The sequence below is a fragment of the Pipistrellus hanaki genome (assembly GCF_964339955.1).
Source record: "Pipistrellus hanaki genome assembly, chromosome: 16".
Lineage (NCBI taxonomy): Eukaryota > Metazoa > Chordata > Mammalia > Chiroptera > Vespertilionidae > Pipistrellus > Pipistrellus hanaki.
The window spans coordinates 35,165,947-35,177,899 of record NC_140518.1 but is presented as its reverse complement, the minus strand read 5'-3'; positions in this window follow the sequence as shown (position 1 = coordinate 35,177,899).

Below are 11,953 nucleotides of genomic sequence, written 5' to 3'. Positions count from 1 at the left end.
CTGAAACCCAAGATCCCTTAGTCTGCAGGCCAACGCTCTATCCCCTGAGGCAAACCAGCTAGGGCTAAAATTCAATCTTTTGCAAGGAACCAGGAATACGTAAGACACTTCTGGAGAAGTGGAGAGGAAATTGCCTATCCGAATTCAAGATCCACAAAGCTCCAGTGATTAATGTAATCATCAACTATTCGTAGGAGGATAGAGAAACAGATCAGTAGCATAGGATAAAGAGCCTAGAAATAGACCCATGCTTATGCGGAAACTTGATATGCTAGACTGCAGGGGTCCTCAAACTTTTTAAAGCGGGGGCCAGATCACGGTCCCTCAGAGAGCTGGAGGGCCGGACTATATGAACTACTAATTCCTACTGTAACACCTCGGCTGCGCTCACTGCCCAAAAAACCTGGCGGGCCGGATCAGACTCCTCTGCGAGCCGCATGTGGCCCGCGGGCCGTAGTTTGAAGACCCCTGTCAGCTAGAGAGATTGCATGGACTATTTGATGCCTACTGACCACTGCTGGACCAATTGGTTTTTAGCAATAGAGACACCTTTCTTTCACTAAAAATATTAATCACACAAGAAAAGTTTGTAATTATACATAATAATTCAATAAAGTCATTTCTTTTTTGTTCAAGTCTTTTAATGATTCCTAAAGGCTGAAATAAGATTTCAATTTATGTTTGCAAATTTGCTTACTAAAGAAATGCTCTACTTTTATCATACTCCCCCTTCACAAATAGCTTATAATTTAGCCACATATTTCTGCTCATGATAACAAATTAAGTAATGAAAAGGAGCATGTCAGTTTAAGTCTTGTACTGACTAACTTATCATAAAGAGGATTAATTCAGTATCCATCACTTTATCTCAATGTGGCTACTTTTAGTAACCTATCATCAGGATATGTTCTATATTTTATTTCTTGGATTTTAAAAAATAATATTTCTTACTATATGAATCCAAACATTAGGACATGCATATTCCTTAAACTTCAAAATAAATAATTCCTCAACCAAAAATAGGGGCATATATCAATCAAAATTATTTTAGAATATCACAGTACACAGCTGTGAGGCAATTCTCATTTCCATGTGAAAAATTAGAAGAATTATCATCTTAAAACTGAGGTAGTGAACATCTACTTTTGGTGCAAGATTTTTAAATTAGGTGTGCTTTATACCTCAGTTTCAATATGCTGTTGTTACTTTCTGGTCAGAATTAATTGAGTTTGATATGCCATCTGTAAAGTCAATCTATTTATTAACAAACTATTAAGCAAAAGGGTCGATTTCCAAAATAGTTAGCTTCCAAAAATACACCCTACACCCAATAATTTTTATTGAGAAATAATTAGTATATAATACATTAGTTTCAGGTACACAATATAATGATTCTATATTTGTATATATTGTAAAAACAATCAGCACAATAAGCTAGTTATCTATTACTATACATAATTACAAAACTTTTTTTCTCGTGATGAGAACTTATAAGATCTACTCTCCTAGCAATTTTCAAATATACAATTCAGCATTATTTATAAAATCACCATGCTGCATATTATATCCCCTTGATTTATTTATTTTATAATTGGAAATGTGTAACTTCTTAGCTGCCACCCATTTGCCCACCCTCTCACCCTGCCTCTAGCAACCGCTATCTATTCTCTGTACTATGAGTTCTCTTTTTTCAATTCCACACATAGGTAAGATCATCTAGTACTCATCTTCTTCTGTCTGACTTCCTTCACTTAGCATAATACACTCAAGGTCCATCCGTTAACAGAAATGGCAAGGTTCGTTTTTGATCCATTTACTCACTGATGAACACTTAGGGTGCATATATTTTTTCCAATTAGTGTTTCCATTTTCTTCAGATAAATACCCAGAAGTGAAATTGCTGGATCATATGATAGTTCCTTTTTTTTTTTTTCCCTTGAGAAACCTCTATAGCGACTACACTGATTTCTAAGGGTGGGGCAAACATAGGTTTACAGTTGTGAATATGCAAAACAGAATTTCTTCTTGTAGTAGTTTTTGTATTATTTTCCATATGAACAACTGTAAACCTACTTTTGCCCAATCCTGTATTTCTACCAACAGTGCACAAGGCACCCTTTTCTCCACGTCCTCTCTAATACTTGCTTTTTCTTGTCTTTGTGATAACAGCCACTCTGACAGGTGCTTTTGTTACCCTTGCCTTTGGCATCTTGACCAAAAAACTCATCACCAAGGTCATATTTGGGCTGGGTGCACATTTCTATAGAGAGGTTTGCCCAACAGCTGGTCACAAGACTGGCGTCACTTGTGTCCACACTTCCACTTGGAAACACTGTTATATTTGTAAACAAGCTTGGGCTGCTAAAAAGTCAGGGCCTGATTTGCTCAGAGTACTGGACGTTGCTCTTCAAAGACAGCATTGGTCAGCTTTCACTAGGTGAGACTTGCAACCTAGTACGCTGGGACTCTAGTATGCATGTAAGATATTCACTCCCCGCTGCAAATCCGCTGGGAGTGGGTGGTTTTTGCAACTCTGCTCCTGGCTATGGGTAGACTGTGGGCAGCTCCATGCTCTTCTCACTCAGCACTGTGAGTCAGCTTCACATGCTCTCTCATTGCAAGACTCAGCCTGGGGAGGTAAACACTGTTCTCCTGCCCGGAAGCGGAAGCAAAGAGGGCTGCTGGGACTTAGCAGCAGGAGCAAGAGGGTCAAGGTTAAATTTAAAACTGAATTCTAAAACAATCCAAAGAATGCAAGAAAGGAGGTGAAAGTGACAAAAAAAAAAAAAAAAAAAACACCACAGGAGACATACCAAAAAATGACAAAAAATCAACAAAAATATCAAGATGCTAAATGTCAATGTACTAAGCACTCCTATTAACAGATGGAAGCAGAGTGCCTCCCAACCTGTTGCTTTCTGGGGAAAAGGACTAGATGTTCCTTCCCATTGTTTGCTCCACCGAAACAACAGGTGTTTATCTATCCCAGTGCAATGTGCTATTCCACTCCCATATACCTTCAGTCTACATTTCACCCTCCCACACACCAACACCCCCCACACACTCACACATACACACACACACATACACACACTCATACTCGTCTGTCTCACTGTTCATGAAGGTAATCTGACCTGACCACACCCACTACCCCAGTTGAAATGGATTGAAATCCCCCCTCCCTCACTCCCATTGGTGAGATTATATCTTGGTATTTATCAAGTTCCACTACATTCATTTCTTTCCAGGCTAGCTTCACTTCCCTAGTCTGCAAGTTCTCTTAGGGCAGAGACTTTATTTTATTTGTGATTATGATCCCTGAGCCAGGAGTATATAGGCCAATTGATTGTTAAAGTAATTAATTAACATACAAAATAAAGTGGAAAGTAGGATGGGCTAGACGCTACCTACTATACCTTATAATAACAAATATGGATAAGGGAATAATTCAACCCTGATCATGCCCTCTACTTTGAAAAATAATATCCTAAAAAAAAGAAAGAAAACAATATTCTATCAATTTGGCCTGGTACTTTTTTTCTTCATAACTAACACTGACATATTGGCTCAAATATATTAATACTAGATGCCCAGTGCACGAAATTCATGCGTGGGTAGGGGCCCTAGCAGCTGCCAGCCAGGGGAGCCTACCTTCCCCCCAGCTGCCTGCTGCCACCACCAACACTGGCCCCAACCAGTAAAGGTGACAATTTGCATATTATATAGGATTCCTTCTCTGATTCATTTTTTGGAAGCAATAAGTTAACTTGCCAATTTTAAAAAGCTGATGACTGCCCTAACCGGTTTGGCTCAGTGGATAGAGCATGGACCTGTGAACTAAAAAGTCCCAGGTTTGATTTCAGTCAAGGGCATGTACCTTGGTTGTAGGCACATCCCCAGTAGGAGGTGTGCAGGAGGCAGCTGAACCGATATTTCTCTCTCATCGAAGTTTCTAACTCTCTATCCCTCTCCCTTCCTCTCTAAAAAAATCAATAAAATGTTGTGTTTTTTTTAAAGTTGATGACTATAACCTTTCCTCTGAGTGAATTTTTTTGCCTTTTTTTCTGTTCAGTTATCAACCTTGATGTACCCCTGGCCTTCTGCATGGAGCACATGTCACATGAAGGAGATAGGAAAGCAGTGATGAGCAGCTAAAGGTTTAACAATCAGCTCTATGGAGTTTGGAAGGAATGCTCTGATTTGTAGTGTTTGCCCATTTCTGTGGTGTAAATACTCCCACCATCACCATTTTGAGTTACCCACGTGACCTCAAGAATAGAAAACTTGGAAGAGATGGGCACAATAATACCTCAGAGCCAGGGCAATTGGTTAAGGAAGCTCCAGCACAGCATTGTGAGAAAGGCCACACAACGTCAAGAGCAAGGAAGAAACTCACAGACTCAAAAAGGACGCCTTCCTTCAAGGCGTGAATATAAGTTTCTGTACTTAAAAATTGAAAGACACTAATTATTCTCTAAAATGAGGCCTGAGTGGCTGCGCTTCACCAATACTCACCCATGCATGGTAAGTTCACTTCCATTTCTGATAATAAAAATATGCTCAGGGTCTGAATTCTTTCCTTTTTCACCCCCCCAAAAAAGTGACAACAAAAGATTTTATGGACATGGTCATTTGCTTATGTCCCATGAGATCTGGCAGCCACTAAGGTAGCTGTACCATGACTGAGATCTAAAAAATCACCTGGGCCCTAACCAGTTTGGCTCAGTGGATAGAGCACAGGCCTGTGAACCAAAGGGTCCTGGGTTCGATTCCAGGCAAGGGTATATAACTCGGTTGCAGGCTCCTCCCTGGCCTGGACCCGGGTCAGGGCTCATGTTGGGGCCAACCAATTGATGTGTTTCTCTCACATCAGTATTTCTCTCTGTGTTTCCTTCTCTCTTTCACGCTTTCTAAAAATCAATGGAAAAATATCCTCAGGTGAGGATTTAAATAAATAAATTAAAAATAATAATTTAAAAAAAAATCACCAGAGAATGAGAGAAAGCCCCTGAACACTGTCCCTGAAATGTCCCTTTGGGGACAAAGAGGAAAGCTGTGATTGCTGATTGGATGGGAATGGCTGGGCGAGTGGGAGGCAGGTCTTTAACCAGGAGAAAGAACCGAGAATGTGTGGAAACAGACCTCTGGCAGGACGGGCAGGGCAAGTACTTGGGACCACAGATGCAGACAGAAGGCCAAGGAGCTGCTGCTTCTTGCCTAAGAGTTTAATGACCAGGTTCCTCCCCTGTGCGTGCCAACTAAGCAGGAGCCAGCAGGGCATCCCCTGGCTTTGCCACCCAGCCAGGCCTGGAGTCTGCCCCAAACACAAGCACCGCTATCCCCGGACCTGCATTCCACTCAGAGACTAGTCATTTGATGCAATTGCATGTGGTCTGAAAAACAAACACCCACCCACACACGCCGTCCTGGGGGAGACTGCAGCCTCTATGATCACGCCTCCCAGGGCTCAGGCCCACTCTGACCACAGGATCCCTCCAAAGGCAGGGCCCACCGACAGAAGTGGGCCCAGTTCCACCATGTAATTTCTGTCTGGGAGGCGAAATACCTCTGTCGTGACATCATCTTCCGCGGCACAGCGGTCCCTTGAAAGAAGAAAGCCTAAGGAAGATCACATTCAAACCCAACTATGGAGATAGCCTTCTTTTAACATTCTCTCCCACCTCCCGGGACCTGGGACAGCTTTCACACACGATTTCTCATGCTATCCAACGTGCTGAGGTGTGCATTATTATCCCTTCTTCCTGGTCCAGCCTGGAGTTTCTGCTTTCCCTCTCCCTCCTCCCAGTGGAAGGTAGCATGGGGCAGCCCTGTCTAATCAGTCTGAGACAATGGTCCCCAACTCCCCCTCCCCCCTCCCCCACGCCCCCGACCCACAGGCCTGACACAAAGGGACTGAAACTCCGGACAGCTGCCAAGCGGTAGCCACAGTGGTCTGCAAAGGAATTCTGAGCTCACAACAGGGCATTTTTCATCTAGTTTTTTATGGGATTTGGGGGGGGGGGGGGTGGCCACCGGCCAGAAACGGGTAGCAGAATGATGCAATCATACAAGCCCAGAGCACTGATTCAGATGATGGTGGGAACCAGGACAGGCCTTTGTACAACCAGAATGTGCCTGGTTACACACTCCAGTTAAAAATAGCGACGGCTCAGAGATTTTACATTTTCTGTAATATTCTAATCTTTTTAAAGAAAGCATGGGCAGGCACTAGCTATAAAATCATCTACTCTTTAAAATTCAAAAGTAGGCAGAACCGGTTTGGCTTAGTGGATAGAGCTCAGCTTACAGACTGAAAGGTCCCGGGTTCGATTCCGGTCAAGGGCATGTACCTTGGTTGCGGACACATCCCCAGTGTGGGGTGTGTAGGAGGCAGCTCATCAATGTTTCTCTCTCATCGATTTTTCTAACTATCTATCCTTCTCCCTTCCTCTCTGTAAAAAAAAAAAAATCAATAAAAATTTATTTAAAAAAAAAAAATTCGAGATAGAACTAGAGAACATCATGCTGAGTGAAATAAGCCAGTCAATGAAAGAGAAATGCCACATGGCCTCACTCATTTATGGATATTAAAGAACATTATAAACTGACAAACCAAAAGTCAGATATAAAGACAGTAAAGCAACAAGCAGATTGTAAAATTACAGCGGGGAGAGTAGGGAGATCTGGGGGAGATAAGAGATCAACCGAAGGACTTGTATACATGCATATAAGTACAACCAATGGACACAAAACTCTGGGAAGGGAGGGTATGTATGGGAGAGGGAGGGTAATGTTAAAATATGTACACAGATATTAATTTAATTTTTAAAAAATGAAAATAAATAAATAAATAAATAAATAAATAAATAAATAAAAATTTGAAAGAAAAGGGCCATCATTGGTGCTCTGAGCACCCCTGGGTGCTGGTGTGGGGTTGCGTGGGGAGATTGATGACTTCCGCTCATTATCCCAGATGCGCATCCTTCACCTCCGTTCAGGTCAGCCAGTGTTTGAGGGCCACTATGCACAGCACAGCACCTCCCTGCCCTCGGGGCACACAGCATGCGGGACCCTGTGGCTGAAGGTGATGACTCTCAAATCACCGGCACCAGGGGTTGGCTGGGAGTGAGACGAGGCAACAGACAGACAAGCAACTAACCAGAGACAGAGGAGGAAGGTCATACGTCAGCGAAATTTATGTAAGGAAGGGTGGTGCAGGCTGGGGCATTCTGCAAAGAGGAAACATCTTGAAAGAAAGTTGAGATGTAGAGGAAAGAAACTCATGTCATTTCCAAGTCCACGCCTACAGCCCCCGTCACCGATTCCTGTCCTCCAGGATGTCTCACCCTGGCACCCCTCTTTACAGCTCAACCCACCCCACCCCCTTCTGGGGGACTCTCAGCCAGAAACAACGCGTGGGAAAGCTCCGTTTTTTTCATTATTGTTGATATTCACAAGACTGCCTAGAGGTCGGCAGGAGCAGGAAGTAAAGGTCAAGGGGTTAAGAAACGTGTCCCAGTGATGAGGCAGGGAGTCAGGATGCTAACCCAGCCATTCCCCATCCCTCCACAGCTGTCAAACACAGTGGATGGTGTCTTGCTGACGGACATAGACCTGAGTCACGTCACCCGGGTTCAAAGCTCAGCTCTGACATTCACTGTGTGGCCTTGAGCAAAGTAGTCACCTCTCTTGTGCCTTCTTTTCCAGAGGTGCGAAAAGGCACTAATACTTCTTATACTAGGGCTGTTGGGCAGATTTTAAACGCCTGTAAAATGCTTAGTACAATGCCTGGAGCATAGACAATGTCATTATTATCACCGCACACTGTCTTTCACTCAGTGCCTGAATGCATTTGAGTCTGACCGGTCGCTGGATGTACAAGCCTTTTCCTTCAACCCATTATCCTCCTCTGAAAAGCTGCTCCCACCCCATGTGCAGGCCACAGGTCTGTCGGCCTTTTTGTACCATCGCGAAACACCTGCTAGCTCAGCTGTGTCTGGGGTCTGGGAGAGCTCTGAGGCCCCAGGGGGATGTGGGGAGGAGGGGTGTATGCCAGAGTAGAGGATTGAGCCGGTGAGTCGGTGAGTCGGGGGGAGGGTCTGTAAGCAGCCTCCACATCTGCTCCCACTTTCCGGAAAAACATCTGGCAGGCCACCATCCCCCTCTTCCTGGTGCTACCCCGGGCAGCCCAGGCGAAGAACTTACCTGCGCCTTGGCTTGGGGTGGGCTTGCTTATGAGCTCACCTGCAGAGGTTAGGAGAGCTGGGTCCTCAATGAATCCTAGACCCTCCCAGCCTCTCTCCCCTTCATCCCTTATGGCTCATCCAGGGACAGGGTAGTGATTGGAGGGAGCTCAGGGTCTCCTGGGATGACCACCAGTTAACCCCAGCTCTCCCCCAGCCCATCTTTCTTCCATGAGCACCCGTGCCGGTCCCCACTCTACGCAGCTCCACTTGCGGAATCTGCAGAAGGGCCTCTGGCCTGATCTCTAATTCTTCCCATGGGAAACCAGCGGCCAAGGCCCAAGGCCCAAGGCCCGGGCCGGATTCTAGGGTTCAGAACCAGCTTTCTCCTCTCTGCAGGTTAGAGTCACCTGGCACATTTCAAAAACTCCCAAGTCCCAGCCACGTGCTGGACCAGTGAAACCCCACTCTCTGGGGTTGTGCAGGCTTCCGGGTTGTTTTGTTGTTGTTGTTGTTTGTGTGTTGTTGTTTTTTAAGTTTCCCAAGCAATTCCAGCGTGTGGACAAGTATAGAAGCCACTGTCCTCCCACCCCAGCACCAAGGTAAGTGGCCAGGCCCCATGCTAAGTGCTTTAACAAAGCACTGCCCGTCTGTGCTTCTCTTTGTTATTTCCGACTCTCAGGACGTCAGGAGGGGCTTCGTGCATCAGTGAAAAGCTGCTCTGCATTTATCAGTGCCTGCTTGCTAAAGCTGAAGTTAATTAACATGCTTAGGTAAATATGCAAAACCACAATGAGGATTCTCTAATGACACATTAATGCCTTAATTGAGTTTATAAAAAGTAAAAATGAATGTTGAAGCTAATTAGAGATGGACTTGCCAAGAGACATATGGAAAATGCTCAAAGTCACTGATCATCTGAGAGATGCAAATTAAAATGACAATGCGGGATCACCTCACACCTGTCAGAATGGCCACCATCAACAAATCCAACAAATGGACAAGTGCTGGAGAGGATGAGGAGAAAAGGGAACCCTCTTGCACTGCTGGTGGGAATGCAGATGGTGCAGCCACTATGGGAAACAGTGTGGAGTTTCCTCAAAAAACTAAATATGGAACTGCCATTTGACCCAGTCATCCCACTTCTAGAAGTATATCTTAAGAAACCTGAACTACCAACCAGAAAGAATATATGCACTCCTATGTTCATAGCAGCGCAATTTACAATAACTAAGATCTGGAAACAGCCCAAGTGTCCATCAGTAGACGAGTGGATAAAAAAAACTATGGTACATTTATAGCATGGAATACTATGCAGCTGTAAGAAAGATCACTTACCCTTTGAGCATCATGGGTGGACCTGGAGAGTATTATCCTAAGTGAAATAAGCCAGTCAGAGAAAGACAAGTATCACATGATCTCAATCATATGTGGAATCTAATGAACAATATAAACTGATGGACAAAATAGATCCAGAGACATGGAAGCATGGAACAGATTGATGAATCTCAGAGAGAAGGTGTAGGTGGGTGGTGGGTGGGGAGAGACTAACTTGGGAACTTATATGCATATATGCATAGCCCTTGGACACAGACAATAGTGTGGTGAGGGCCTGGGAGGGGTGGGTGTGGGATGAAGGGGGTCAATGGTGGGGGGGGGGCAGGCAATCTGTAATATTTTCAACAATAAAGGTAAACTTAAAAAAATTAAATAAAGTGGAACAAATCAATCTTCTGGGCTATATTTTTTTTATGAATAAAGTTCTGGGAAACAGAAATATGTGTTATACCCCCTCTAAAAACTTCAACATATAATATGTACTGAGTGGCCAGATTATTATGATCTTTGAACAAATAATAATCTGGATATATATATATATGTTATTTCCAAGGCCTGGTACACGAATTCGTGCATGGGTGGGTCTGGCCAGCCTGGCCAGAGGGAGGGGACATGGCAGTTAGCCGGCCTGCCTGCTGGTCAAACTCCTGGTCGAGGGGACAATTTGTATGTTAGCCTTTTATTATATAGGATACACACTGAGTGGCCAGATTATTATGCATTCAGAGATCATAATCATCTGACCACTCAGTGTATAATGTCCAAATGCTTCCAGTGGAATTGCAATTATCTGTAAGTTTTTCAATCCCCTGAGCAATTAGATAGACAGTTTCTATCATTTTCAGTAATCTAACAAGTTGTAGCCTGCTTTCCCTGTGACAAGAACACAAGGAGACAAGACAAATGTCCTCTAGCCACGGGAGGCATTGGAGCGTGTAGGATTTGGGACGTGTGCTGCTTTTAACAGAACTTGGTTTCTGGGCCTCTCCGGAATCAATGGGTCCTTGGTTGGTAGCTGTCTGGGTAGGGGACTCCTGAGTGTCTGCTCAAACGGCACTCCTCCTTGGGAACAGGCACAGCCGTACTCACGTGAAGGCAACTTTGCACACAACCTCTGGGAGCGCCTGGTCTCCTCAAGTCCTCCAGGCCCCCAGTGGAGTCCAAAAGATGAGGAAACAAAGGCTAAGGTGACGCAAGCTGCCAGTTAACAACACCATCGGGATTCCAACTCAGATCTCCCGGCCTTAAGGCCATTCCAGGAGTGACAGGCCTAGGGAGCTTTGCCTGGGTGCAAGCCTGACTCTGCTGCCTGCCTATTGCTGTGCGATGCGTAAGTTACATCACCCCTCAATGCTCTGGTTTCTTTTTTCTTTTGTTGATTTTTTTTCTTTTTCTTTTTCTTTTTCTTTTTTCTTTTTTTTTTTTTTTTGACAGTGAAAGAGAGAGAGAAAGGGTTTGATTTGTTGTTCCACCCACTTACTTATGCATTCACTGGTTGCTTCTTGTATGTGCCCTGACCAGGGATCAAGCCCGCAACCTTGGTGTATGGGGACGACACTCTAACCCAGTGGTCGGCAAACTCATTAGTCAACAGAGCCAAATATCAACAGTACAACGATTGAAATTTCTTTTGAGAGCCAAATTTTTTAAAACTTAAACTTCTTCTAATGCCACTTCTTCAACATAGACTCGCCCAGGCCGTGGTATTTTGTGGAAGAACCACACTCAAGGGGCCAAAGAGCTGCATGTGGCTCCTGAGCCGCAGTTTGCCGACCACGGCTCTCACCAACTGGCGACCCGGCTGGGGCCATGCTTCGGTTTCTTAATCGGAAGACGGGGTGATGAAAATCGAATCTTCCTCGCCTGCTGGCGCCTTGTGAGAGCGCTAGGGATGTTCGCTACAACTATTTACAAATGAGGAGGCAGGCTGCTGTCCTCAAGTCACCCAGCTGCGTCTGGGTGCTCACCACCTGCATCCCCAATTCCTCCCGGGCCCTGTTTTCAAAGTCGTCACCAACTAGGACCAGAGAGGGGCAGGAAGTCCAGGAGCTGCTCCCAAGGAGCAGCTTCAAGTTCAACACAGCAAGCCATCTCTCTCCTGCAGAGGAAGGCCCAGCGACCGGAGCAAGAGAGCAGGGCAGGTCCGTGCTGGAGGAAAGGGATGGACAGACCCGATGCAGTGAAGCTGGCCTGGGACAGGGCGGGGCTGCTGCCCAGGGAGGCCTGGCCTCTGGCTCCCACCCCCAGGGTTGTAGACACGGCAGGTGGCAGCAGCAGGGGTGAGGGCACAGGTGGGGGAGGCGCCAGGGGCAGGCTGGGCTGGCCGGTTGCAGAGAGGGGTGGCGGGGGAGTGTCCAGCCACAGGAACCTTGGGCAGCCCGGCTGAGATTTCTGAAAACCCCTCCCCCGGGAGCTGTGGGCCGGGCTGTGGG